Source organism: Musca autumnalis, unplaced genomic scaffold (genome assembly GCF_047663935.1).
Source record: "Musca autumnalis isolate F117 unplaced genomic scaffold, ASM4766393v1 scaffold_3, whole genome shotgun sequence".
Lineage (NCBI taxonomy): Eukaryota > Metazoa > Arthropoda > Insecta > Diptera > Muscidae > Musca > Musca autumnalis.
This window is the reverse complement of record NW_027411866.1, coordinates 56,852,016-56,876,628: the sequence shown is the minus strand read 5'-3', so window position 1 is coordinate 56,876,628 and position 24,613 is coordinate 56,852,016. Positions and strand designations below refer to the sequence as shown.

The 24,613-nt window shown below is 35.5% G+C and overlaps 1 protein-coding gene and 1 long non-coding RNA gene across 2 annotated transcripts in view; one reads left to right on the top strand and one right to left on the bottom strand.

Moving 5' to 3' along the window:
* Tis11 (Tis11 zinc finger protein) overlaps nucleotides 1-24,613 on the bottom strand; it is a 129,315-nt gene that overhangs the window by 43,461 nt on the left and 61,241 nt on the right. The gene's annotated exons all lie outside the window — the stretch shown is intronic.
* On the top strand, nucleotides 6,551-12,299 carry LOC141397828 (uncharacterized). Its single transcript, XR_012411522.1, has 3 exons — nucleotides 6,551-8,182; nucleotides 8,223-9,065; nucleotides 9,822-12,299. It is a non-coding gene; the product is annotated as an uncharacterized lncRNA (long non-coding RNA).

The window sequence follows — 24,613 nt, the reverse complement described above, 5'->3', positions numbered from 1 at the left end:
ATTTTTTTTTTAAACAACCACCTTGTATTGGTAGTGGAAAAATATTTGTTAAAAAATCAATTTATACCTTTTCACAGCGTCATTTTACAGGAATGCATATCCTGAAAACATGATATGACCGTATCGAACAAAAAATGTAGAAATAAAAATGAAAAAATTTTTAACAAAACAGTAAAACATTTCAAATCTACATTTATATGCAATTTGTAGCGTAAAAAAGAATGGTGTTTCCATTTTTTATTGAAGGCACCACCGGTAGAGATAAAGTTTTTAATTATTGTAAAATAGAACACGATTTATAAATGTTTACAACATTTTATCGAAAACTATTATTGCTCAACAACAATTAGGAAAGAGATTGTATAAAAAAATTTATAAAAATAAATGCAAATAAACAACTAAACATATAAACAGCAAACTGATTAATGTTTATGTCATAGGATTGGGAGATTTGAAAGAGGTCTTTATCCTAACGACCAGAATTTGTAAAAAATCTGATCGTTTACCATATGATCAAAATTGCCGTAGCAGGCAAACATAAAAAGATCAGTATAAATGTTTAGTTCTTAAACACAAATTTCTTTTAATTTTTTATACACACTTGTAATTAGTTTGAGATACAGTCCACACAGAAGTCCGGGAGAATGTACAACTAATTTTTGTTCATATTTTTGGTCATGTTGAGGAGCTGAAAAATTCGAAAATTAAAAAAAAACACTCGATTTTTCTGCAGCCTAATTCAAACAAATAACCTCGAAACAACCATAATATATTTTTGTATTATGCACAATGTCCTACACTGGGATATTTTACTATGTAAATAAAGTACAGAATATTTTAAATTTCTTATGGTTTTGTATAATCCTTTGCCTTAGGATCGTAGTAGGTTATTAATTATCACATTTTATTATAGATCGAGTTTTTGGGTATTCATGTTGTCATTATGTTTTGTCATTTGTATGTCGAAAAATTTATTAAACTACAAAAAACTATAATTTTGATTTGCTCGTATGGTTAGCATTGACATCATTCTTGTTAGTAAAATTAAGCAATTAACAAAAACACATTTTTTTGACAGTATTTCGCTACGTTTTTTTCCTTTCTTTTTTTGTAAATAACAATGACAGACGTTTCGATTTTTTTGAGTAACTACTATTCTCTTTCATCTTTTGTTGTTAAAATAGTTGAAGAACATAAGTAAAACATGAAAAACATATAAATTTGGATATTTTTTAAAGCAATTATGAAACAGCAGTAATGAGAGTTAATGTGTGTGAGTGTGATTTTTTTTTGTCGTATAACATTTATGGCAAAATAACATCCGGTGATTAAGGTTGGTAGATAGCAAGCGATGATAAAAATAATAATAATGAGATATCCAGACAAGACACATTATTGGTTGGATTTTGATATAAATAAATATATGTATTTACTTAATATTAATATATGTATTTAGAGTAACGAGAATAATGCCCTTATTAGTTTTCTAAATTGAGAGTTTAAGACTTTCGCGCCGATACGATTTTATGGTTTAATTGTCGTGAGTGTGGGTAGCAGTTTTTGCGGATGAGTCTAGTGCCTCATATTCCGCCACTAGATATCCCTTACATGCAAAGACAAAATATAATTAATTGGACCAGATGTTCGAAAATAATGCATAATTTAAGTATGTAAGTTACATCCTACCACATAATATTGTACAACAACTAACATGGTAAAGATTTAATGATAGAATGCGAAGAGAACTTTATCAAACCAACCATAGAGTATTGCAGTTTTTAATATGGTTTAAATCACAATTTTTCTCTGCCTGTAATAGTTAGGGTGACTAGTGCATGGAGTCCACCAATTCAGTCCAATATTTCTAATGACTGCAACATCGACTCCCGATTCGATTTTCTTGTGCAACTCCAAATAAATGGAACATGTACAGTTTCCTAGATTTTCAACTTGAATCAATGTGCTAAACTATTGTTAAATTGTTGATGTTTTGTGGGAATTCAATGACTCTAAAATAAAGTAAGGATTGTTGATGTTTTTAACGCTGATCCAGAAAATTTTACACATATTTTCTGGTGCAGCGTTAAACATGAGAAAAAATAGACTCCATTCGTGTGTAACATTTGTGTGTAACATTGTCCCCACAACAATAGTGTTTACCATAGTGGACAATACTACATATCTCCTAAATATGAATAAAGCTTTGGGTCAATCATGTCATTTGCCCCTATGAGAATATGTATGATCTCTTCGACAATGGAAAGCTTTAAATTGACGAAGTGACATATTGACATATTTAGCTTATTTCACTATGGCAATATGTATGGTCACATCAATAATACATATAGTTGGGACAACAACAATCGAAGAATAACTACTAACTTTGCAATATGACCCACAAAAACAAAACAAAATCTCTTTCTTTTTGATTTGCTACCCCCTTAAATTTTGTCCATTTGATCCAAAAACCTTATATAAGAAATTTTATGGCGATCGGTTAACGTTAACCCGTGCAAACCTAGCGATCTTTGTTTCCATAGTAAATTGTATGGGGCCAAAGGCGGATTTTCACCAAAATTCTCTAAATGCTACAATTATGGTCCGATCGATGAAAATCGATTATTGTGGCTAAAAACGGTTTCTACAAAAAATTTTGAAAATCGGATCGAATTTTGATATAGCTATATGGGGCCCAAAAACACGAAATGGGCCAAATATTCATATTGGAGCTTTATCAAAATCCGATTTTTTGTAGAAATCGTTTTATGTGTATATTATATACACTCTGTTGGGACAAAAGATGCGCCTCATCGAAATAACGATTTTTGACCCCAAGTATTTTTGAACGAAATCCGAAATTTGGAGTTGATTTTGCCATGTCCTCCCGCCTGTCTGTCAGACTGGTGCGCACGATAACTCTCGAACGGTTCAACCGATTTAGTTCAAATTTTTAATTTTGAAGATATGCTATATCGGTCCAGACCTTCCGTTACTTCCCACACAAAATTTAAAAAATTTTGCTAAAATGGTGTGCACGATAACTCTCGAAGCGAGTAATCGAATTGGTCATAACTTTGCATGTGGTAATATTACTTCCAGACATAGATCAGGTTTGAATATGGACTAAATCGGTCTACGTCTTGGTATACCTCCCACACAAAATTGGGTAAGAGTACAGTTTAACAGTCCGTCTCGGAGAGTTTTGAAATTTTTTCCAACAAGTTCTGCTTGCGGGCGCTGTTACGACGGCACAATTGTTTTCGGGGCCAAGTCCATTCTTTCTGATAACCCTCGAAGGGAGAAACAGATTTCGTCCAAACATAGTACATCGCATTATTTCTTACAGACCCCGATTATGTCCGAATATTGACAAAATCGGACCACTCTTTTGGGTACCTATCATATATACATATATATAATTGTTCCACAAACATCCCCGATTCATATTAGCTCAATGATATGGGACCTACAGTTTATCGCCGAGTCCGAACGGCTTGGTTAAGACAACACTTTTGTAGAGAAGTTTTACATGGCTGAAATACTCAGGAAATGTCGCCAACATTACTGAGGGGTATTTTGCCACCGTTGAAAAGTGTTTTGATGTCGCCTGACCGGGGAATCGAACCCACGACCTTATGTGTGCAAGGCGGGTGTGCATACCATTGCACCACGGTGGCACCCATGGGTACCTATCATACAAAGTTGGAAAAGGGTGCAGTTTAAGGACTCGTCTTGGATCGTTTTTTTTTTTTTTGCAATAATTTGTGTGTGCGGCCCTAGTTACGACGGTACATTTTTGGGGGCAAGTCCATATTACCTGTGAAATTGACCAAAAACTAAAAAGGTGAGAAGTATTGTGTTTACTGAGGCTGAGGGTATATCTCTGTGGTCACAGCTGACTGATACTTTCTTACTTATTTAATTCAATTTTTGTTTGCATTCTGTTTGTCATATAAAATTCAAATCAAGGGCTGTAAGTTGATCTGTTAGGATGTTGGCCCATTTCCAATCTTTGTGCCAATCCGCAAATCCCTGTTGATATGAAAAACATGCAAAGTGCTGGACCTGTTGCTAGATAATAAAATAAAAAAATCTCTCATTTCTGATGTCCGAAATCTAAGAAGATTCTTGACCTTTAAAATTCTGGTCATTGGAGCATTATATTTATGACAAGGAGGTGCGAGGACAAAGCATTCAGCATTACAGTCTATGTAAGCATTAGAACCCGCAGGGTAACTTATTAGAGGAGCCTTAAGTGGCTATGACCTGCTCATCCTAAAGTCAGAAAGTTCAATTTAAAAAAAAAAAAACTTTCTCTTCCCTTCCTCTTACTACTTTCCCGTCATTCTTTTTATCTCCTTTCAGGATGAGTACCATGCACAGCTGGTCTCCCAGTTAAGTGTCTATCAACAATCAACGGCAGCTGCGCATCTAATAACCTAACCTTGCCTATAAAATTCTGACAATATCGATATTTGGTATTAGAGTTTTGGGTTCTGGTGTTAGTAGTTGGCTATATGTTGTGGCAGAGTGAGCTGTGCCATATAATTGATCTGTAGTGGGATTCTGTAACTCATTTTTGCTGTTACCGACAAAAATCGGTAAAATTAAATCGCAAAATTATGACTAAAAACATAAAGAAAAGTTGGCATCACTGTTTGTGTCGGTAGAGGCTAGCGACTACTTTTTATTCATCGTTAACTGACCGAAAATTTTCGTTGATTATCGAAATTATAAGCATTTTAATTTTACCGACAATTATCGATAACAGCAAAAATGAGTTACAGAATTCCACTACTGATATTTCTCCTTCAACGGGTGACATTTCGACAATACTGATCTTCATTACGTTCTCTTCTATTTTATATACTGTCGGGCTTCTCTATAGCTAAAGTCTCTATAGGATATGATTTGGTATAACGAAGTAATTATTCGTCCTTAGCAGCTAAGTTACAGAGAAGTTCGACTATAGACGCTATGACCTTTAGAACTTTTTGAAAACATGGCTTCGCTTGGTATAGGTCAGTAACAATAACAGTTTTCCTTATTAATATTTTTTCTAAAAACAGAAGCTATTTCCGATAATACACAGCTTATATGTATGTTTATCGATGCCCTTGAAATTGACAAGACAAGGTAACAACCAAATACGAATTAACATGCGTAAAGGTCATTAAAGTAAGGAGGGAGATAGTGGTAGCGATACAATACAATAATCAGTTACGAAAGAAATTTCCATAAATAAAACTTCAACTTGGTTGCGACTAACCACAGTTAGCTTTACGATACGATTTACACCAAATACAAAAAGATGGGAATTTATGTGGTCATGGCCCCATTTGTTGTCAATCTGCTATAAGAAAAGAAAGGTTGACGACGTCACTGCAAGTTTGTCCCTTACATGGCGGCAGCAGCACTAAGCCATCGATCTACTCTGACAACCATTATTGTCATTCCAATAGCAGCCAGCCAGTCATTTGCAGCAAAGTCTACCTACCTTAACTTATTTGGGCTTTTTCCTATGCGACCAGGCCAATAACAAAATACGCTTGCATTTGGACGCTGTTGCTGCTGCTGCTCATAGGTCGTCAACATGAATACATTAACCAAAAATACAGAGTGTGCGTCTGTTTTTAGTTTAGGTCATGGTCAATCGAATGGTCAAAAGCATTTTAAAAAGTCCCCATTACTGAGACCAACCAACCAACTGGGCTTTTTGCTGCTGCCGCTGGCTACCAAATTAAATGTTTACAACAACGGCTAAACAAAACAAAAAATTCCAGTTTTGTGTGTTCCCGGCTAGGTTGCTTTTATTCCTCACTCTCTCTACGTTCCTCCCCTCCCGGCCTTCGACCATTGGTTTCGCCATATCATTTGGCAGTGTTTTGATGGTTTGGTTGGTTAGTTAGCGCTTGCCGCACAACAACAAAAACTGAAAGAAAACTCGTGGTTCGATGAAACCATTGCCCTTTTACCACTGAGACCCACAACAATGGTAGCAGCGCAGCGGTGGTGACGGCAGCAGCAGCAACAACAACCACCATTGTTTTTGGGGCTGTGATCGAGTTTTGTTGTCTGGGCTGTTTACTTTATTTGATTGTTAATATGCTTGGCTTTATTGTTGCTGTAGTGGTTGGTAGGTGAATTTGTCAGCCACTTTTATTCAAACGGCGATCGTGCTCCAAATAACGTCATTAATTTTGTATTTTTTCCCCATTTATGTTTTGTTGCCAAAATTAAACAAAAATAAAAAACAACAGCTTTAAAGGTTCGAATGGATGGTGTGATGAAAAAGTAATGATAAAAAAAACTGAACGACTCACGCACACACATTAACAAACATGGTCAAAAGCTATAGTTTTGTCGTTGATAATAATATTTAACGAATTTAACACAAAGACAACAATAAACACTGATCGTCCGTCCGTCTGCCGGTGTAAAGAAGAGACGAGCTAGCTAGTCAGTCAGTCGTACGAGTCTTGAGCGATGAATGTGCTCAACTCGACCTAGACCTCAATCAATGGATATTATGTAAATTATATTTCTTCTGTTTTTTTTTTCATATTTTGTTTTGTTTTTCTTTCATTCCATGTTTTAAGCAACAAATGTCATTCAATTTACAGTTGCCATCACTTCATTTTTGGTATTCATCTTCTTTTTCACAATTTTGTTATTTGTATCAATCTTTGTTTCAAACATGATTGAAAAAATATAATTAAGAATTTCAAATGTCTTAATTTTGTTGCTGTTGTTCTCTTCTTCTTTTTTAGCCTCTGGTTAATGATGATGTCCAACTTCAGTACAAATAGAAATCTTTGAAACAGTTATTGCTGCAGCATTACCAACACCAAAAGTGTTAAATGAAATGGCCAAGAAGAAGAGTTTACAAAATTATTTTGACCTTGGAAAACAATTTGAAAATAAAAACTAATAATTGAAAATCAAGTTATTTTTGTAGAATAACGTTGATGATCGCATGCATTGAGGACATCGATGCAGCTTAATGTTAAGTACCCACATGCATGTTCCGCCAATTAACCCATTACAAAGTTATGTAAACAAAGCTAAAAATTGTTCCACAAACATCCTATACGGGAATATCAATGAGTGCACACCGATTCATGTTAGCTGTTTATCGCCGAGTCCGAACGGCGCGTCTTAAGACACCACTTTGTAGAGAAGTTTTACATGGCTGAAATACTCAGAAAATGTCGCCAACATTACTGAGGGGTATTTTGCCACCGTTGAAAATTTTTGATGCTGACTGGCCGGGGAATCGAACCCACGACCTTCAGCGTGCAAGGCGGGTGTGCATACCATTGCACCACGGTAAACAAAGCTACTTTCTGCATTATCAGTAAGTTGAAAAATAATGGGATATTATACAATTTACAAGACAAAGAACTACTTACTTTACTTATTACTAAGTAATGAGTACGATGGCAAAATTATGATATATGTAGCTCCCTTATGCATATTTGGTCGATTTTAGGTCCGATTTGGGCCCTATATAGGAATATCAAAATTCGATTCTATTTTTAGTATTTTTTGTAGAATTCGTTTTTAAGTCACAACAAATTTTTTTTCATAGATTGGACCACAAACGCTGCTGTACAAATTACTATGGAAACAAAGATCGCCCAGGTGACATGGGTTAACGTTAAACGATCGCCATTAATTTCATATATTTGGTTTTTGCATCAAATGGAAAAAAGGGGGTAGACCTTTAAAAAAATTTTTTTTTTGGGTCACCCTAATATACACATTTATACGGACCAAATGTACCTCATCGAAATCATGTTTTTAGACCACATGTATGTTTGGACGAAATCCGTTTCCGACAATTTGGAGTCGATTGACGGTCCGTCTGGCTGGCTGTAACGCACGATAACTCCAGAATGAATCATCGGTTGGGTCCAAAACATGGTTTATGTTCGAAGATGGGTCATATCGGTCCACTTCCCCACAAATGTTCAAAAGTTTTCACGATAACTCTCGAAGGCAGTAACCGAGAGTTGGTCCATACTTTGCACATCGTAAAATTTCTATCCGACAGCACAGCATCGGCCAAAACTTAAGCACCCCTTGAGTACATTTTTTTTTTTCGTTTTATTTCTTTATATCTTCTTATTAAAAAACACAAACTAAAGGAATTCAGAATTTAAAAAAAAATGGTGGAAAAGTTTTTTGGCCGCTAGGAACCCCTAAGTACCAAATTACAGCTAATTTAGTAGGAAATTGTGGCTTGAATCCTCAAAATACCGATACCAATCAGGAGGTACAACTACAAATGGGCTATACCACAACATTGGACGATATTGTTCATACTCTTTTAAAATGATCCTAAGGCATCTTCTGGTCAAATACCAAATAGCTTAGATTTAAAAATTAGCTAAAGAACGATTCACAGAAGTGCGGTAGAGGCCGGTTTATTCAGTCGACGAACAGCAGACAACTTTCATATCGTCAAAGACTGAAAAAGCTTGACTTGAGTTCTCCAAGACCCACCTGAATTGGAGTGTCCAAAAATGGAGAACTGTGCTGTTCTATATAAATCTAAGTTTAACAGTTAAATCCTAAATATTGCAAAGGCACTGTAAAATGGTCTGGGATATTTTCTCGGGGCAAGAGAACAATTCATAAAATTAATGGAATTATAGATCGTTGCAAGTATCGCAACGTATTAAAAGGCGTGATATTGCCTTATGCTGAAGAAGATATGCCACTTAGATGGACACTCCAAGAAGATAACGAGTCAAAGCATGCATGCTTCTTCATCCAGTAGGGGTTTAATTTCCACATGGGTTTGAAAGAGTTTTTGGGATTTATTATGACAGTAGAGAATAATATCTATCAATTAGTAAAATAATGTCATTCCAATACTACTATACAATAGAGTGCTCTGTTGTAGGTCGTTTCATAATATTGCACTGAGGGACTATTTTTGCCCTATAATCGGTACCCAGCAATAGAACTCAATAACAAATAAGGGATTTTATAGTACTTTTTGGTGGTCGTAACTACTTATAAGTCGCCCTAATAATTCATTATTTGAACTAGGGCATGTGGAACTGAATATCTAATTATTCTTTGGCCACCAGAAATTGAGGCATCTTCTGGTCAAATACCAAATAGCTTAGATTTAAAAATTAGCTAAAGAACGATTCACAGAAGTGCGGTAGAGGCCGGTTTATTCAGTCAACGAACAGCAGACAACTTTCATATCGTCAAAGACTGAAAAAGCTTGACTTGAGTTCTCCAAGACCCACCTGAATTGGAGTGTCCAAAAATGGAGAACTGTGCTGTTCTATATAAATCTAAGTTTAACAGTTAAATCCTAAATATTGCAAAGGCACTGTAAAATGGTCTGGGATATTTTCTCGGGGCAAGAGAACAATTCATAAAATTAATGGAATTATAGATCGTTGCAAGTATCGCAACGTATTAAAAGGCGTGATATTGCCTTATGCTGAAGAAGATATGCCACTTAGATGGACACTCCAAGAAGATAACGAGTCAAAGCATGCATGCTTCTTCATCCAGTAGGGGTTTAATTTCCACATGGGTTTGAAAGAGTTTTTGGGATTTATTATGACAGTAGAGAATAATATCTATCAATTAGTAAAATAATGTCATTCCAATACTACTATACAATAGAGTGCTCTGTTGTAGGTCGTTTCATAATATTGCACTGAGGGACTATTTTTGCCCTATAATCGGTACCCAGCAATAGAACTCAATAACAAATAAGGGATTTTATAGTACTTTTTGGTGGTCGTAACTACTTATAAGTCGCCCTAATAATTCATTATTTGAACTAGGGCATGTGGAACTGAATATCTAATTATTCTTTGGCCACCAGAAATTGAAAAATAAGATGAAAAAACATATGTATGTTCTCATTTTTGAACAGTTGAGGTGAATTTGTGTTCAATTTGAATACACTCCACATTTTTATTCTGCTCTCTGCTGGATTTGAGCTTGCGAACTTCTTTCTGATTCATAGCCAAACACACTACACACTGTGCCACGCATACGCTTACATTGTAATTTTCCTCATTGTAATTTTCCTGATAAAATATTGTTTGCCGGCTGTGAGCGTTTAACACACAACTTTCAATTATGTAGCCAGACACACACGATCTGTGCCACCATACTCATTACTTAGTAAGGAGTAAAGTAAGTAGTTTTGCATTGTAATTTTTTTAAATTTAGATAAATTTCAGCTAATTTAAGAAATTGAATTATAATGTAAAATTTTATTAAACATTTAGTATATTTGTATCAGGTTTGCAACAACAACAATCATAAAATTACCGCGTAGTCTTAATTTTCACTTTTTACTTAGTTTATTGTTTTTGTACACTCCCTCCGTCTATCATTTATTTTGACTATCCAGTTATCCTTCTACATTGTAACGTCATTCCTTGTAATCCCTCCTACTCCCTTGTGTTTATTACCTCTGCCCCATTAGTTGTTTACATGCATTCGTCGGTTTGTATACGAGTATGGCTGACTTCCGAAATATCAGTTGCTTGGTGTTCGTGCATGAAAATAGGGGTTATTAGATCGAGTTCCCCACTACTGAAATTTTATAAAATTACTCTAGTATGGAATTCGATCTAAGAACCTCTAGTTCCATGCACGAATACAAAGCAACTGACGTTTCGGATGTCAGCCTATGTGTGTATGTACATCTGGATCTCGTTTGAAAATTGGATAACCTCCCAGATGAAGGATGCTAGAACAGTCTATGCATAAGCATGCTAGTATAAATACGGGGGCGTAGCGGGTGGGTGATTGAGTTGCAATTTAGACCGCGTCTCAAAACCGTCATTGTAAGCTCAGTAAAGAGTAATCTGAATAGAGTAAAGCTGTGTGCTTACGAGAGATAAGCTTTGTGCTTAGTAGAGAAATAAACTCCTGCCCGGGTAACGTCAATAAAGCATTGTAGAAACGAAATCTAAAACGAATCCTCGTTTTATTTGGTACAAATCGCATCGGGGAATAAAACAACGTCTACACGGAGCTAAGTTAAACCTAAATTCCGCAACAATATAGTTATCTAGCTGCAGATGGACATGGTTTTCTTTTCCTCCTCAAAAATCTGAAAAGTTTTTAAACATCATTCGATGTCACAACCTCATAAATATTTTGGAAATCGTTATTTCATAGAATTTCTTAGAAATAAAAATTCTTACACAAACAGGCGACAGCGTAAAAAACAACTAAGGGGGTATTTTCATTCATTCATTTTTTTCCATATTTGAAACATTGTTTAAAAATCTTTAAATGGGCAAATGAAGGTTTAATTTTCAAAAAAAATATATATGGCTAATTTAACACTCCCCCAAACTGGCAAGGTCGTCCTTAGTTTTAATAGTCATGTCGCCTCACCTCGTACATTCTCCATTCGGCGTTTTTTATGGCGTATTTAACAAATAATATGAATGAGAAACAAAAACTGCCAAAAATGTGTGTATGTACATTAAACAAATAATTCGCCTAACAAAAATAAAGCTCACGTACCAGTAACAAACAACGCTTGATCACAACGCTTTACGGACATGATGGATAAACAAACGAACAAGTGATGGGCAACAGCAAAATCAAAAAAGATGAAAAGGCAACAAAAAGACAAAAAGAAACCTGCAAAATTGAATTCATTATAATTTATTAACATGTGTTTATTTGTGCTGCTGCTATTGTTGTTGTCGTTGTTCTTGGTCGGATGGTGGTAGTAAGGTAGAGTCGTCGTCGGAGGAGTAAAGTTGGTGTTCTTAGCAAATTAGTGATTTTGAATTGAAATAATTTCAAGATCATATACAACAAACCAAATTGTATTAATGTACACATCGCGTCACAACTTCAAGGTATAGATCGGATCGATTGACTATCGTATGTCCGCGTACGTTTGTCATTCGCCTCAAATGAGAAGATGGACAGAACGACGTATATTCTCAACACATACATACATAGTATATATTCTTCGTTGCGCCATTCTACTTGTAAACTTGGACGGATGCTAAGAAACCAGTTCTACAAAATTCAATTTGTGTTCAATGTTGTCGGCTGTTTGTTGTTGGGGGTTATTGATGATGATTCAATGTTGCTGTTGTTATTGTTGTCGTCGTCTTTGTCTTCTTTTTTCTCTGCTTCTTAACTGCTTTTATGTGGTTTTATATTATTAAGCAACAACCAAGCCAACAGCAGCAGGTAGAAGTGCTATCATTTTATTGTTGTTATAGGACGTGATCTTCTCTTGGCAGTCAAATTATAAAAACAACAAAAAGAATTCAAAATTCAATGATTTTTGTTCTTTTATAGATTTTTGTTTCGTAATATTTCAAATGGAATGGAAGGCTAGGTAGGTAGGTAGCATCGAGAGACGGCAGCAGGCACCAGGCATTTATAGACGACAAGCGTATTTCAATGTTTATCAAGAAGCATTGCACGCTAATTCCTGAAACTTTGTGATGCGAGGTTTGAACTTGTTTGTCTAATTCTTCCCTATCAGCCTCACCTCTGTCTCTGACGTAGATAGATCTATGAGATACCATTCTCGTACATAATGATGACAAAAGGTTGTGCTCTCCCTCCCTAGGTACACATTTTTATTGGAAATTGTGTAAATGTAGAATATTACGTATTTTTTTGAATATATATATAAATGTAGTCTAAACGTACATGTTTATATATAGAGATTATCACTTAGTAAATCCAACAATAAAATGTGCCTAGCAAAAATAATAATAACAAACCCCATTATTAAAACACTATTTTAAATTGGTTATTGCTCCACAAACATCCCATAAAGGACAAGGGAGACTTCTCTAATATCAATGAGTGCACCCTGATTCATATTAGCTCAATGATATGGGACATACGGCTGTTTATCGTCGAGTTGTCCGAACGGTGTGTCTTAAGACACCATTTGTAGAGAAGGTTTACATGGCTGAAACACTCAGGAAATATCGCCAACATTACACTGAGGCGAATTTTTTGCCACCGTTGAAAGTTTCATGTTGTCTGGGAATCGAACCCAGACATTCATCGTGCAAGGCGGGTGTGCATACCATTGCACCACGGTGGCAACCCAAAATATGTAAGTAGTTTCCAAAAGTCGTTAAACCAAAAAATTCGTTACAATCCAAAAAGTGTAAAATTAATGGATTAGTAAGGGGTTTTGTAATGAGTATTTTGCTGGGTATCTCATAAAGAAATTTAATCCTTGGTTGATATCTGTTTTCCGGCATTGTCTTATAAGTCAACTAAAAATCCTAGATCATGTCTATCTTTAAAAAATAAATAGTTTTCTATTTTGTTTTTTTTGTTTTTTTTTTTTTTTTTAATTAAATTCAAGTTATGTACTACCCTAGAAGGAATATTTTATTTCTGGATTTAGAACGTGATATTGCAATGGACACCAGTCATATCGACACTGTTCTGATAATATTTCAAGAGCAAAATGTATATTGTAAAAATATTGTCAGATTCTGAATCGGTATATAATATTGTCCCTACAACAATAGCTTTTGACCATAGTGGACACTATTATCTGTGAATATGAATATATTAATATAATTCACTTCCATAATTCAAAGCTTTGTCATTTTTCTTGTGAATGTGATCACGTCGATAATACAAAGTATTGAATCAATCATGTCATTGGTCACATTAACAATATGTATGATCACATCAACAATAGTTAGGAGATCATATTCGATTTGTATTTTAAGTGATTTTTACAATTTTGATTGATTTTACAATTGATGGAGATGTGGTCGAACAAAACTAATAAAAGTTGTGACAAAAATAGTAGTGGGAATATAAATATTTGTATTTTTGTTTAGCCTTATGGCTTGGAGTATTTGTAATTATAGGATTATATCATATACCTAGTTTTATATGCACTCGGAGTAGTGATAACATACACATATGTACTATAATGTAATTCATTTAAATTGGCCCGATGGCTTAGAATTATTGTAAAGTTGATAAATAAATAAATAAAATAAATAAATAGATATTGTTCCTTTAACAACGGAGAAAAATAGGATAATCGTGCAGGCGGTTCCATTCGGAAGGACTTTACGTTGTGCATCATAAGAACATCCATGACACCATACTTGGGATGATGGCATCGATATCCGATCCGATAAATTGCTACGAATGCAACAAAGTCATAAACCAGCAAGAGACTTCATCCAAGACAGTATGGAAATGGCTCTACAAGGTGTCATTCTTGCCACCAAAGCCCTCACTTTACAATACCAACATCAATTCTTTATATTTTGCTTTATTGAGCTAGGTTAGGTTGAGAACGTAGGGTAGGTAGGCCTGTTGTGCACTCTAATTTCGAAAGTCTTAAAAATTTCGACATTTAAGAAATTCTCTACCATTGAAATAATCTCTTAGGCTTTTGAACTCGCTTGTCCTAATTTGCTTGAGTTCTTGTATAGTGTCGTCTCCCAGGAGTTAGGTTCTCAAAGTCGCGAAATCTGGGCAATGACAGATACAGTGTTCCTACGTTTACGTCATCTCTGCATGCTCTACATTCACTGTTTTCTGCACAACCTATTTTGTGCAGGTACGCTTGTAGCGCTAGGTATCTTTTTACTTATTAAAAGTAGTTATTTTGTTTTGTCCTCGTCTGGGCTTCCCAAAAGGATTTATGTGCCTTTTCTTTACTCCTCAATATTCCAGAAGGATCTACGAGCGTTTTTTTGCCCATGCCTTCAACTCTAGACGCGTATGTACTTTCAAAAGCTTAGCATTATTTACCCGTATAATATTTACCGATCCGTGCTTGGAATACTCGTTCGTTGACGTTTTACACTTCAAGACAGTTTTTGATTTCCCTGTCTTGCTTGTTATAGCTTTAAATAGCTGATATACTGTTCGTCAGGAAGTTTACGATGGCAGTCAGGATGTTCATATAAAGCGAATTCACTTGTTTCAGGTATATCACTGTTACACTATGATCTATTGACTCACCCGTTGTGACCCTTAGTATGTTTTGGTGGTAAGTTTGGTGGCCTATTTGGATACACTCGCTCATCGTCGTAAGTCTTACAGCTGCAATGGCTGCTTCATACCTTACTGAATTTCTATGCGGTGGACAAAAAAAATCTCTAAAGCCCTAGTTGGTGTAGTCTCAATGCTCAGCTAATACTTAGGCAACACATTCTTTAGACTGTTTGTAATATTTTCACATTGCATAGCTGTGCACCATACCACAGCTGCGTATGTTAGGACCGGCCTAATAACGCTTCTTTATAATCAGTGTATCATCCTAGGATCATTTTGATCCTATCTACGAACGCAAACAAACGAAACGATTTCCATACCATTCACACAAAGTCACAAACTTTTCATTTTCGTTCTCAAAACAAAACCACAAACTGTTCAACTGAAGAAGAACAAAACTGCACGATTGCTGAAACGCACTTCGTCTTGCTGTTCCGAATGAAACAAAACGAATAGTTTGCAAACATTTGCTGTGCCGAAAAATCAATGACACATTCAGACACACACACTTTTGATTGTTTAACAACCGTATAAGATAGAATCGCATACTTGAAATATACTGCGGTGGATGTTTGAATCAACCAGGAAGCGTTTGCAAACGGGTTCGTTTTCTATGAGTTGAGAACTTTTAATTTTTCGTTTTGTTCGAACTCTCGAATGTAAAGAAAATGACACTAAACAGCGAGTTCGGTCAACTTGGGTCATGTTTCGTTCTTATGGAAATATACGAAACGAAACGTTTGCAAGCGTTTCATGAAGTTCTTTTTCGTACGCTGTGGACTTTATTAACCCTTACCTGTATATGGTCATTCCATTGACAATTAAGTGCCTGGAAATAATTCTAGATATGAAACTAGAATTATTTCCAGGCACTTAATTGTTTGGGAAATGTTTGTCTTACTTAGAAAAACGGGTTCTTCAAAAGCTCCTACTTTCGTTTTTCTAGTGAATAGATAAAATTCCGTTTTATTTCTGGTTAACATTTAGACCTCTTGGTCTTGCCCAGTTGTAAGTTATTTTAAGAGCCGTTTTGACCCTCCTACAAAGCACATTTGTCTTACCGATTTCTTTCGGTAACCAAAAAATAAGTTGCAAAATTTCACTGCAGATCGCTGCAAATACAGAGAATTACACGGACACCTCGGATATTCGGCTTCGGTGTCGGTTTTGCTGGTTGGCAGGACAATTTCCGATATTCCCAGCGAAGCAGCAGGGATTGATAAAAATCTTCGTTTAGAATTTCTGCAACACTAAATTATAATGGTGGATACCAAATAGACATATTTATTATTATTGACACAATTCATAAGTGGGAAATTCGTGTCATGTCCATTCAAGCTGTGACAGTTTTCGTATTTCACAAATTAACTTCTTTATTCCATACCAAACTAATTCCAAAATCCCTTTTCTTCGTCCTAACATCATAGTCTTGCTAGTGTTGTTGCTGCCCTTTGAACTCATGAAGAAAATACAACTACACTACTTCAAAGTAATTGACATTTAAAGATGTCGGGCACATTCTTATCGTCTCTAATATCTCAACTTTTGAACAACAACTGATTAGACTGATTTTAACACTCACACACCAGATACAAACGACACCACTTCCCTCCCTTCTTTGCTTAGTTTGTATATCTAATATAAAGATTACTTGAGGATTTAGCCTTCCTTATCTCGGCAACAGATAAGAACTCAAACTCGACTGTTCATTTTGTTTGAATTTCACATTTGAAGCCACTCAGCAGATCGTAAAAAATAAACAAATTTCAAGAAATGAATTTTGAAAATCGATTTTTTGTGTAGATCATAAACTGAGTGGCTGGTGGTGTTACATTTCAATATTACACCAAGTGTTTTGTTTTCATTCTTTTTTTTCAATTTCATTTATAAAAAAAAATGCCCCCGTCAGAGTTATATTAACCATACCCTCCCCCTCTCTTCTTCCTTTGTCACGGTACTCCATCTGTACCTCAATTGTTGACATTTCTTATCAGCGGTTGAGAGTGTACAACATGTAGTTATTACTTTGCGCTTGAGTGTGTGCGAGCTATAGGGTATACATTTCTGGGCAGGAGTAGATTATTCTCAACCAACAAACTGTAATCTTTATAAATGTGAACACAACGAATCAAAAAAAAAAAAACACAAAAACAAATGTCTAATATTTATGTGCTCTTATCACCAAAGGCACCTCTCTAAGCGACCTAAGTCCCAAGACACCAACAATGTAATGCCAACCACCAAATCAAATACTCAGAGAAAACCCAACTTGGAATATTTATAATGTATTGGTGGGAGACAATATAACAACAATACAAACGGAACGGTAGTTGTTGCATAGTGCCATGTTGCACAAAATAAAAATTTATTGTAGACACCCTACAACAACACCTGTTGATAGATTAGGGGAAAATCAACCCTTGGGGGTGAAGAAATTAAAAAAGATAGGGAAGAACATGTAGACAAGAGACAAAGTAAACACAGTAAATTTTCATTATTCAATATTAAACACCAAATAATACAATATTGTATTAGTCTCCATTTTCACGATTTTTACACAGTTTGATTTGTCTGATTTAGGCTGTCATAAAAGCAAAACAGGTATGGGACAGACTTAATTGTTATAAAAACAGGATGAAGATTTCTACATAACCTCAAAAGTGCCCGAAAAAATTAAAAAATCTCCTCCGAAAGATTTTAAAAATGTCCAATCTTTATAATTGACCACGCTCACTTTTGCCCCCACTTTATTTCAATTTGATTTTTTTTATAAAAACTGCTGAACCGATTGCTGCTGAACCCTGAAATTTTCCGGGAATATACAGGAATGACCCCCGGTGAAAATAGGGTATATTTTTTTGAATTTCGGAGGGGCGGAACTTCCCCTACACCCCATTTTTTAAAAATGCTATATCTTTATAAATAAAAATCAAATATTGTTCATTGGTAATTGCATCAGTTGAAAACGGCTGAAACGATTTGATATTTTTTGAAATATTCGTAATAACCCAACTTAGTTTTTTAAGCAAAGGAAATTTGACCACGACCACTTTTTCAATTTTAATCTTTTCTACAAAAACTAATGAACCGATTTTCCCGAAATTGTCAGGGAATATCAGCGTACGTAAAAATACTTTATGAAACATTTCCAATGGTTTTGTTTCGTACTTTCCATAGGAACAATGTAAAACGAAACATAACCCACGTTGACCGTTGATCGTTTTGTTTACATTCATGAGTGCGAACATAACGAATAGCTAGTAACTAATAAAAAAGTATCACTAGGAAAAATATTTCAAAACGGAAAATATTTACTGCAAATGGTCTAAGCCGATGAGGTATTTTTTTTACATTATCAAAGTGTATACCCTCCCTCCCTCTCTTAAGTCATAATTTAGAGGGTATATGCAAGGAGGTTTCCGGATTTTAAGATTACAAAATCGTTAGACGTATGGACCATAGGGGGCGCGTGCCGTGCCGTGACTAGTGCTTGTTTGTGCCTTCTCTAGAAAACACCGTGTCGTGCCGAATTTCCTTTTTTTGACAGTGCATGAGTTTCCTGTTTTGTAAAATTGACGACACGTTGTAATTAGTGTTTTTCTTTTTCCGGTCCTTTTCATTTTCCGGGAAATCGGGAATTACTTTTCAATCCCGGGATTTCCCGGGAATTCCCGCTCATATATAATATCATCGTAAAGTACATTTTAGAGACACGAAAGCAGTTATGTCGAAGATAAAAATCTACCATTTAGCACTTCAATTAGCTCCCTGTTTACGTCTACAGGAATTACCTGATTGAATATAAGTTATACCAACAATCGGAATATCATAAATACAACCTTACGCTATGAATTATATTTTTGACCTGGTGGGGACGGCACAAATGGATTAACCTACCCAAAATCCACTAGCTATTTTAGCACATCGGCTTCAAATGCTATTTTCAGACTTTCTTTTGTCGTTTCGTATATTGCTCTTTGAAGGTATAGAATAATTAACCGAAGTCAATTTAATCTCTTCTTAAGAGAAAATGTTATAAAATGAAAACAAATATTGTGGACCTCCTGAGAAAAATAAAAGTCTGTCAAATAAATTTTAAAATCCCGTTGTTCGTCTATAACAATGTCCATAAGAAACTGGAAAGGACAAAAGCTATCCATCTTCTTGGCGTTTTCAAATTTTATACTTGTTTTTGAACTAATAATATTTAGATAAATGAAATCTGAATATTTTTTGTCGGGTTTACTTTTCTTATCGACTAGCACTGTTAATTTATTTTGATTGTTTACTTTTGGTACTCTGAACCATTGACAAATGTAAACGAACAGCAATCAGTTCATTTCAATACTCTGAAAATTTTCCAAAGAAACTGTCCTACTTTAAGTGTCATTCCCCCTACGTAATACTTCATTTCTGATCAATTTATAAAGAATATTTTAATTGAATTGGTTGCCACCGTGGTGCAATGGTATGCCTTGCACGCCTAAAGTCGTAGGCTCGAATCCCCGGCCAGGCAATATCAAACTCTATTTAACGGTGGCAAAACTCCTCAGTAAAGTTGGGTACATTTCCTGAGTATTTCAGCCTTGTAAAACTTCTCTACAAAAGTGGTGTCTTGGACACGCCGTTCGGACTCGGCGATAAACTGTAGGTCCCATATCATTGAACTAATATGAATCGGTGTGCACTCATTGATATGAGAGAAGTCTCCCTTGTCCCTTGTCAAATTTTTTCGAACTACTACCAAACTTCAGTTTATTGATTTGTTTTTGTTTTCAATCAGACAAAATTTTTCTACAACAATAGGAGTTTGGTAGTAAATCGAACGAATTTGAATTCAATTCGTCTTACAGAAACAGGCTATTAATTGAATGGCAATAAATTTTATGTTTATGTTGCAAAATGTTTCAAATTAATGTCTGAATATACCCGTTTGAAGGTCGTTTTTAGTATATAATTTTTCCCGGGAATTCCCGGGATTGGCATCGGGATTGCGGGAGTGAAAAATGAGCGGGAAAAGCGGGAATTCCCGGGACGGGATTTCCCGATGAAAAACTCTAGTTGTAATACGATGGGTCACGATCGTGCTAAATTTTTGGGTTTAAAAATTTCTACGCCCTGTCGTCCTCTCCGAATGCTTTGAATTCACTGTTTTCTGCACAATTTTTTTTGTGCAGGTGTGCTTGTATCTCTGGGACAGCGATTCTACAACTCATTTATTGAGTTACCGACAAAAATCGGTAAAATTAAAATGCTAAATTATGAATGAAGAGTTTAAATTAAAGTTGACAACACTATTGCTGTGGGTAGAACTTTACGACTATTTTTTATTGGTCGCTAATATAACGAAAAATATGGTTATTTACCGAAATTAAAAACATTTTAATATATGTAGGTAATTCAAAAAATGAGGTAGGGAATCTCACTACGGCTTGGACAAAATATAGTCCACACATCACTCTGAAGTAGGGCCGGTATGATCTGGTCTGTTCCTGCTGCTTTGTATAACAAGAAACTTATGATGGCTTGTTTGACCATCGATTTTTGGCGCTTCTTCTGATACGAAAACATTTTCTTCTGCCGATGAGCCGTAGTGCTCGACGAGAAGTGCGTTTTCTTCAGAAGTCTTAGAGTTTCTTAGATTGTTCCCATCAATTTTTTTTTTCATTTCATCAACCACTAAGCTAGGTTTGTGTATGAGCTTTGGATATAAATGGTATGATTTTTGAAACGTCGTTTACGCTACCCACCTGTTCACAAAATAGTTTCCAGGAATTTCGTTTGGTTGTTCTTGTTATTTTCTTGGTTTATTTTAATATTGTTTGCCCTATTGTAGACTTCTGAGCTCTTTTTCTTTGATACGGAGGGTACAACTTTCTTTGAATGACCTTTCTAGTGTTTCGGTAAATTTGTTAACACTTTTTGTCTATTATTTCTAACAAACAGCTACAATTGCATTGACCAAAATAGAATTATTCTCTTCTCATCCCCTCCTCCTCCATGTTAAATTCAACCCAACATGGATGCAAAACCAAAAAATAAATTGTGGTTGAATGTTGCTAAATGTGAATGCAACAAAAGTAGAGTTCATACAATTCGTAATTCGGAGAGAACGTCAGTTTGGCTTTGTTGTTTTTCTATAGGGTAGAGTCTGATAACTGTCATTCATCTTTTTTTGTCGTTGCGCTACTCATTCAATTTCAACCAAACCAATATCAGTCATTCACAAATAAAAATATAAAGCTGACAACAAAATAGATTAAATACAACAATAACAAATAAACAGAGACAGTTTTAAAGTATATAAATAATAAAAAATGTGTTATCATTGAACAGTTGCCACACTTTATGGAAAATTTGTACAAAGTTTCTTAAAAAAAATCAAATTTTGTTTGGGCTGTTTGGTCGGCATACCCATTGCAAAGTAATGTAAATATCCTATCTTGTACATTACAAGTAGTTGAAAAATAATATATTTTAATTGTTAAATGCACGTCTTAGATCATAACAGCTCAACTCGAAAGAAAATTAATTTAAATATTTTAAAATTTTTAATTTACAAGATAAATTAACTTATTTTGTGACAAACCCAAACACATAAAAGGTAGTGTGATCAAATTATATAAATACGTTTCAAATTAAAAAAACACCTTTCTCTATTTCTTCCCTACTACCGAGACTACTTATTTCCTTTCTTGGTTTATATGTATTTATGGCTACCAACAATTGATCTCCCACCAAAAATACCCCCTAACAAAATTTTTTACTAAACCATTATTTTTATTAATTAATTATCATAATTAATAATTATTAATTGGCCACAATAAAACTGTCATGTGTCAGTAAGAGGTTTTGTAAGGTGTATTTTTGCTGGGCTGTTCCATAATAACGGAGGCCTGTCCTGAGGGAAATACAACAAATTACGTTCGGTTTTTTATATAATGTTACTATGTTACTATGATCTGATGTTTATTGTACTAGCAGTGATTTGTAATTCTTTATTCCATTACTTTCCACCAAAAATATCGAAAGCAATTGATTTTCATTTTTGGTAGAAAAATGACCACGCGTGGGTTGCATCCGTGGTTATCATGATCTAACACAATCCTAAAATAAAAAACTTATCAAAAAAACAATAAAACAAGGAGTGAAGAAATATCGTAAGAGCCCACAATTAAATATTTAACACAATAAGATAAGAGCAGAATAAAATTATCACAAGTACTCTCTTCCTATTTCAACAAGCGTTAATTATCACACCATACAGAGAAACCCAAGTCTGGTTGACAACACATTTTTAATTGTCTCCATTGGACTTGTGTCCACCATCCGTGGGAGTAGTACACTCATAGGCACATGAATTACAGACAAATTTTCGCCATGAATGATACCATTTCTTCTAAACCACTGGCGTCGTAATTGTTGTTGTAGCCAAGATATATTTAGTGCACTCACTCCCTTCTCCGTAGTAGGCATTTATTAGACAAAACGAGAGTGTTAATCATGCAATCGATTACTGGGTGACTATTCAATAATTGTACATACACATGTATGTATGTACGCATGATGTTTCGCAGCAACATTTCCCATAAGTGTTTCAAGATATCACCGGTTGTGGGTTGGAATTTCCTAAAGTGAAGAGTGTCACACTCAACAAAACCACCAGCAGAAGAAGGCTCAGCTGTGCCGAAACAAAAAGCCAACAAAACTTGAATTGACGACTAATTCCAAGCGAACTGCCATTGGTAAATGACGTAAACCATAAAAATGTTTTATTTTTAAATGCGTCATATAAATATGTATGTACATGGTATATGAATGGGTGACATCGTCGAAAAAATGCCGGTAATTGTGGCAATGATATAAGTAACACTACCAACCGTTGAGCGCAGAAGATAACAAGCCGAGGATAAATATCAATGTAAGTGTCATTGATGCGAGAAAAATGAGCATTTTACATAGAACTTAAATATATATATATTTTTTGTTGTGAAATAAAATCAACAAAAAACTGAGAAGTCGTATGTGCTACATGTAGGAATACATAGCAAATATTATTGTTGGTGGGTGGGTGTAAGACGGAAATGGAAGATTTTCCCTGTATATAAACCATCGATTTTTATTTAAAAATATATATTCTTGAAAAATAATTAAATTTCCACTTACTTTATTTTATTTCACAATTATAGTTGCAATAAAAAATTATCCACAATCATTAGATTTTTCACTTACCTGGAAAGAAAAAAAAAGCAAAAAAATATTAGTACTATAATAGGCATACTATGTTCTTTTCACACAGTCATAAGAAGATGTAAGCTACAGTCGACTAAATGGTGTTTCCCACTTTCCGATATCGATAATATGATTTTTTTTATTAATGAACAGCCGCAATTCTGTCTTTTTTACATACCTGCTGGTCGACAGGTAAGCGGAAAAGTGGCTAGATCACCTGAAGCAATGCAACATTGGTACAGGATTAAGTAAATTGTGGGCAACGGTTAAATCACTCTCGAATCCGGAGTTGAGTATTTAACAAGTGTCCTCAACCTATCGTTAGCCATCCATATTCTACCAGAAGCCTGGAATGTTGGCAGGGTCTTGCTACTGAAGCCTGGCAAGAATGCCAGTAGAGGGGAATCGTACAGGCCAATTTCACTCCTCTTGCCAGTTGCAAATATCTTAGAGGCACAACTCCTCCCCACGATGAGAAGCTGTTTTCCAGGTGCCCTACAGCAACATGGATTTTGGAAAATGCATAGTACTACAACAGCATTAGACGCCATATCGACACATATCAGTAGAGGACTGAACCAGAACAGGCTGTGCGACCGAACAGTCATGGTGTCTCTTGACCAATCGAAGGCTCTCGATACCGTCAACCATGCCAAGCTGTTCGAGGATATAGAGAAGACTACTCTCCAGCCATGTTTGAAACGTTGTATAATCAACTATATGTGCGGACGCTAGTCGTTTGTGGAATTTAGAGACAAGAAGTCCAAACCCCCTAGAGTGAAAAAGAGAGTTCCCCAAGGAGGGGTGATGTCTCCGGAACTGTTTAACCTCTACCTCTCTGAGATTCCACACCCACCAGACGGCATACAGATCGTAATGTATGCGGATGATTGTACGATCTTGGCGTCGGGTCCTATGGTCGATGGCATATGTGATAGGTTAAGTGTCTACATAGCTGACCTCGTGCAGTTCTTCCATTCGAGGAATATGAAAATATCCGCTGCTAAATCCACTGCCACACTGTTCACCACTAGGACGGCAGAAATGAGGCTCTCACTGAACATATTGGTCGATGGTGTACTAATTCCGACCACAAACTATCGCAAAATATTCGGTGTATGCCGTACTTGGAGACCACCCTCCATCCCATCGCAGCAGAAGAACGCCATCTGACAAGGCAAACACTAGTGGTTTTAGCCCAGTTAAGATCCGGACGATGCAGCCGTATTGGGCCTGAATTGATGCCACGATACCCAACACATGGCCGGCATGTGGATTGGGACCTCACGACACACTGCATTTGTTTAGCTGCCCAGCTAACCCCACTCACCTATGTCCTGATTCTTTATGG